Source organism: Bison bison, unplaced genomic scaffold, assembly GCF_000754665.1.
Source record: "Bison bison bison isolate TAMUID 2011002044 unplaced genomic scaffold, Bison_UMD1.0 scf7180017864500, whole genome shotgun sequence".
Lineage (NCBI taxonomy): Eukaryota > Metazoa > Chordata > Mammalia > Artiodactyla > Bovidae > Bison > Bison bison.
In genome coordinates this window covers 6,073,999-6,079,551 of record NW_011495059.1, presented here as the reverse complement: position 1 = coordinate 6,079,551, position 5,553 = coordinate 6,073,999, and positions in this window count along the sequence as shown.

The following is a 5,553-nucleotide window of genomic DNA, read 5'->3' as shown; positions in this document are numbered from 1 at the left end:
TTGAGGGCGGAGGCTGCATTTCACCCATTTCTGCTCTGCCGTGCCCAGCCCAGGGCCCCCTCCCGTCCTTTGGCCCACCAGTCAGGGAACTAGATCCCACATGGCAACGAGGATCGAAGACCCCACATACCGCCACTAAGACCCAGTGCAGCCTGATGAATAAATACTTAAAAAAAAAAAGGAATGCTCCAGGGCCAAGGCCACGCACTCGTACTCTTTTTGGAAGTCCAAGAGGGGCTCTGAAAGGGTTCTCAACCAAAGACAGGCAGGTCGTATACGTCCGTGAGTCTGAAAGACTTTCCGGTTTTGGGCACAATGGGTGGAAAAGGGCTAAGTCAGGAGACTGCGAGGGCAGGGGACCTGCTGGTACTGTTGTCTAGGCCAGTGTGCTGGGGCTTCAGGCAGGGGAGGTGACCTTGAGGATGAAGAAGAGGAGACATATCCGAAAGGTGTGATGGAGTGAGAGTGGGCTGGGCTTGGTCAGAGAGAAGGGGGGTTGAGAGCAGAGGTGGGTCCCCTAGGGGGTCGGGTAGCTCCATCACCTCCCTGGCTGGAGGCTAAAGCCATCTATTAATGCATTTATCCATCTCCACCCATCCATCCACCCAACCCCTCACTTACCCTTCCTTCCATCCAGCAAGTATCAGTCCCCTCTCTGGACGGGTCCCTCCATGTTCTGCAGGGTGGAGGGAGGGCTTGGGATGCTTGAACCAGTCCCTAGACCCCTGGAGCACTTCACAGTCATAACGGGGAGAACACGGTGCCCAGAGGTGGTCACAAGCCAGTGTGCCAAGCACGTGTGAAAAGGGAGACAAAGTTGGGAGGAGGGGTCCCGGAGACGGCAGGGAGAGGAGAGGGGAGGGCTCAGTGCAGTCCAGCTCTGCTTCGGGACGGTAGATCGGCATTGTCATTGTCCCAGACAAAGGACAGTACATTATTCGTGTTATTAATTATCATTAATCTAATTAAATGGCAATTACAATTAAGAACACAGAGATAAAAATGCCACCTTGGATTTAAGTGCCTCTTCTCTTCTGGCTTCCCCACGAGTGATGCGAACTTGGCCCACCCCCCACCCCCCACCCCGCTATGACTCCACCTCCAGCCTCCATGTCTCAGGGTCCCAGCTGAGCGGGGTCACAGTGTCTGACTCCCCTCGTTTTACAGACGGGCAAACTGAAGGCCCAGGGAGAAGAAGGGACAGGCACTGGTGTTGCCTGCAAGACTGTGACAAAGGTGAATTTAAGCCAAGAAGCCCGATTTCTGCTGCTTCCTGACTCACCTCATCCCAAATAGCCCTGTTTTTTGTTTTTTTTTTTTCTGGGAAAAACAGCTGTCAGAGGCAGCCATCCTGTTACCTATTAAACAAGGCAAATTCTATCGAAACAGAGTCGGAGACACCCCTGGACACCTAATTACACAGGCTGAAATGAGGAACATGGGCAGGAATATAGACTTGTGAACAAACAGGGCAGGGAGACCACAGGGCCATCTCCCCGTCACCCCATCGCCCCGAGGTCTCCAGACCCCAGGCCTCTCCCAGTCCTTGAATAAAATCCCTGCTCCCCAGGAGGGGGCTCCCCTGCATACACCACCACCCCCACAAAGAGACAAACTGGAGCCTGTGCACACCGGGCTGGAGCATTGCCCCTTCTCTCAGCCTCCAGAGCCCCATGGAAAACTGGTGTCATTTCAGGTCGCCAACTGGGGTCATCGGGGCCGAGCTTGCGCTGGACCCCACACTCACGTGGCCCCAAAGCTCCGTCCTGGATATGATCGAGCACTGCTTGTCCTTTGACCAACCCCCCAGGAGGGCTGTTCCAGGAGATTTTGTCCCCACCAGTAGTGTTAGGGGCAGGAGGCTGGGCTTTGCTGCCCAACTAGACATTGGACAGGTTATGAGCAGGTGAGGGCGGAACCCCAGTCTGATTCCATTTCTGCATTCCCCACATCGACAGGCACCAGGGCAGGCACTAATGATCGGGTGAATTCCAAGTTCATTCTGCCGTATTTATCCAGCATCTCCTTGTGTCCCGGCTGGGCGCTGAGGTGATGGGAAGGAACAAAACAAAGATCTCTGCTCTTTTTTTTTTCCGGCACACCTGGAGTTTGTGGGATCTTAGTTCCCCGACCAGGCATGGAACCAGTGCCTCCTGCAGTGGCAGCATGGGTCCCTAACCACTGCAGCGCCGGGGAATTCAAACGTCTCTGCTTTTAAGAAACTCATAAGTGGAAAGAGACAGGCGCAAAGTAACCAAAAGAAGAGAATGAGATGATATAATTTCAGATAGAAATAGGTGCGATGAACAAAATAAGGTAATGAGATAAAGAGCAAATTAGACAGTGTGTTGCTGGGGGGAGGGGGTTCTACTGGAAATAAGATGGTTCTGGAGGGCCCCCTCCGAGGAGGTGATACTCCAGCCGAGACCTGAGAGGTGGGCAGGGGCAGCCAAGGGTGGAGCTGGAAGAATGTTCCAGGCAGAGGGAACATGGAGTGTGAACAGAATGAGCCAGTGGATGGATGTACACGTGAATGAGGAGGAGGGGGTCTTCTGTGAGCAAACAGGCCGGGAGCCAGGGCCAAGTAGGTGTCCCCCCCAATATGGCTCACAGGCCCCTCCGAGAGTCCCACGAACCAGCCTGGTGCCCCCAGTGTTGGGACAGCTCCCCTCCACCCTCATCTCCCGCAGGCCCCAGGAGAGGCCTCTCCAAGGTGACTTGCTCATTGGTTACTGTTAGTATTATTGGTGCACCATTAATAATCATTACCCCTCACCTGCCCCTCCGCTCTCCACTTTCCACCTTTGATTATTTATTTTTGGCCAGGCTGCTCGGCTTGCGGCATCTTAGTGCCCTAACCAGAGATTGAATGCAAGCCCAGGCAGTGATAGTGCTGAGTCCCAACCACTGGCGCTCTCTGCTGCTCAGTCGTGTCTGACTCTTTGCGACCCCATGGACTGCAGCCCGCCAGGTTCCTCTGTCCATGGAATTTTGCAGGCAAGAATACTGGAGTGGGTTGCCATTTCCTACTCCAGGGGCTCTTTCCGATCCAGGGATCAAACCTGTGTCTCCTGCACTGGCAGGGGAATTCTTTACCACCAGCACCACCTTGGAAGCCCCCCTAACCACTGGACCATCAGGGAATGCACCATTTTCCACCTTATCGTAGGGCTGAAGCCACTGGGCTTTCTGAGTCTCCGGTCCTCCATCCCAGGGTTCTGACTCTTCCAGGCCAGGATCTTCCAGGGCTGTGACCTCAGTTTTCGTGCTTTGTGACCTGCAGCAAGTTATTGGTCCCCCTTAGCTTTCCTTTCTGCCTGGAGCATAGAGATGGGGCAGTACCCCCACCCCCTCTACCATGCTATTTTCTACCCATCACCCAGCAGCTCGTTGAGTTCACACCCACAGCAGCCCTGCAAGATAGAGATGAGATTGTTACCATGACCACCCACTTACAGATGCAGAAAGGGGCCTCAGAGGGGCCCTGTGACTTGGCCAGAGTCACACAGCCAGTGAGTGACACAGTGGGCTTAAAATTCAGGCCCTGGCTGAGCTTAGACAACAGTGATATTTCCACACAAATCTCTCAATTCCTCAGGTTATACTGTGGTTATGTAAGAATATGTCTTTAGAAAACACACACTGAAATTTGGAGGTAATGGCATATCACAAACCATGCCCGCAGCTTTTCTGTAAGGGCTTCTCTGGTGGTTCCAATGGTAAAGAATCTGCCTGCAGTGCAGGAAGGAGACCGGGGTTTGACCCGTGGGTGGGGAAGGTCCCCTGGAGAAGGAAATAGCAACCCATTCCAGTGTTCTTGCCTAGGAAATCCCATGGACAGACGAGCCATGGTGGGCTACAATCCATGGGGTTGCAAAGAGTCGGACACAACTGAGCGACTAACACTTTCACTTTCTGGATGTTGGAGATTTGTTCAAAATTTTAAAAATTTAAAACATCCAAAATACAGAAACAAAAACTAGCAAACAAGGTCTGTGGTCCATCACCCTGGGCTCAGGGTCCAGGCACGGCTGGCCGGGCTGCCGCCGGCAAGGTGAGCGATGTGGTTTTGCCCCACACTGTGCAAAACTGGAGACAGAAGCTCAGAGCTGTCCAGTCATTTTCTGAGGCCATGCAGCCAGTGAGCAGCCGGATGCCTGTCCATGGGGAGCTCTCATCCAGTGAGGCAGGGAAACCAGAGAGAGGGAAACACAGAGTGGGGAGGGCAGGGGCGGCTGGTGATTTGTGGTTGGGGGCGCCCAGCAGGAAAGGCCTCTGGGAGATGCCAGGTGATGCCAGGGGCTGGATGCCAGGCTTTTCCGGGCTGGACACTGGGCCGGGTGGTACCCCCACCCCTGCCCCTCAGAGCCCTCAGCCCTCACTGGGCTTTGATCCTGGTCTAGGGCTGATGGATCCTCCATGGTCCCCAGAGCTGGTGCCATGTCCGCACTTTGAGCTGCTGCGTGTTTTCTTGTCTCTGATTGTAAATAGATTTGACTAAAGAGGTAAATTAGAAGTTAATTAGAGAGAACATGATTGATGAGGCAGTTTGCCGTGATTGGGAGGCGTGGAAAGGATGGGGCTCCCTGCAGGGAGGGGACGGAGGAGGAGGGCAGAGGGAAAAATCCACTGGCCAGTGAATTTGTAGGGGGCACCCAGGGACGTGAGGTGCCCAGTCTAAGCTGCCTTTCTCCTAGGCCCCAGGGTCAAGACCAAGGCCCCCCGGCATGAGGGCCCAAGTGAGCACTCCATGAGACTCTGGAACTGGGGTCCAGGCCTTGCTGGACTCAGGAAGAAGAAGCTAGCTTGTCCTGTGTTCAGCCAGAAGTCAAATCCTCAATGTGCGGGCTGGGCTGGAGAAGATGCTGACGCTTACCAAACACTTACACAGCTCCAGGCTCTACATAGCTTCTCAAAACCATGCAAGGTCAAGGCTATATCTATTTCTAAATTAAGTGCTCTGGGAGATTCAGAGACCTAACCAACTCGCCCAAGGTCACACAGCTAATAAGGATGGAGCTGAGACTGACCTCTAGAGTCTGCATCTCTCCCAATTCCAGGCTGTGCGCCTGGTCATGTGTCCAACCGCCCAGGCAGTATGGGGGTCTTCCCCACAGCACCCCATGCTTACACACCTCCAGCAATGGTGAGCTCACTTCCTCCTGAGGCTATTCATCTGGTGGTAGGACAGCTCTGACTGTGGGAACATTTGTCCTTAAGTGGGCCTGACCTGACTCCCTCCAGCCCCACCTCTAGGCCCTTGCTTGGTCATTTGTCCACTTCCTTCTATATTCCAGAACACAGACCCCCTCCCCAACTTAGGGTGAGGAGGAACCTTAGAGGTCACCTCACCCAACTTCCTCATTCTTCCAGGGAAACTGAGGGACCAATACCCCAGAGACACAGTGAGCTGGGGTCAGTGCAAGGCCCAGGCTCCCCTACAGCGATCAGGCCCCCCACCTCATCTATGGTCACGTCTTTGGCTCCCCAAGCTAAAGAGTCAACTCTTCATTTATGTATCCATTATCTCCCTTACTTATTCAGTCAATGAGA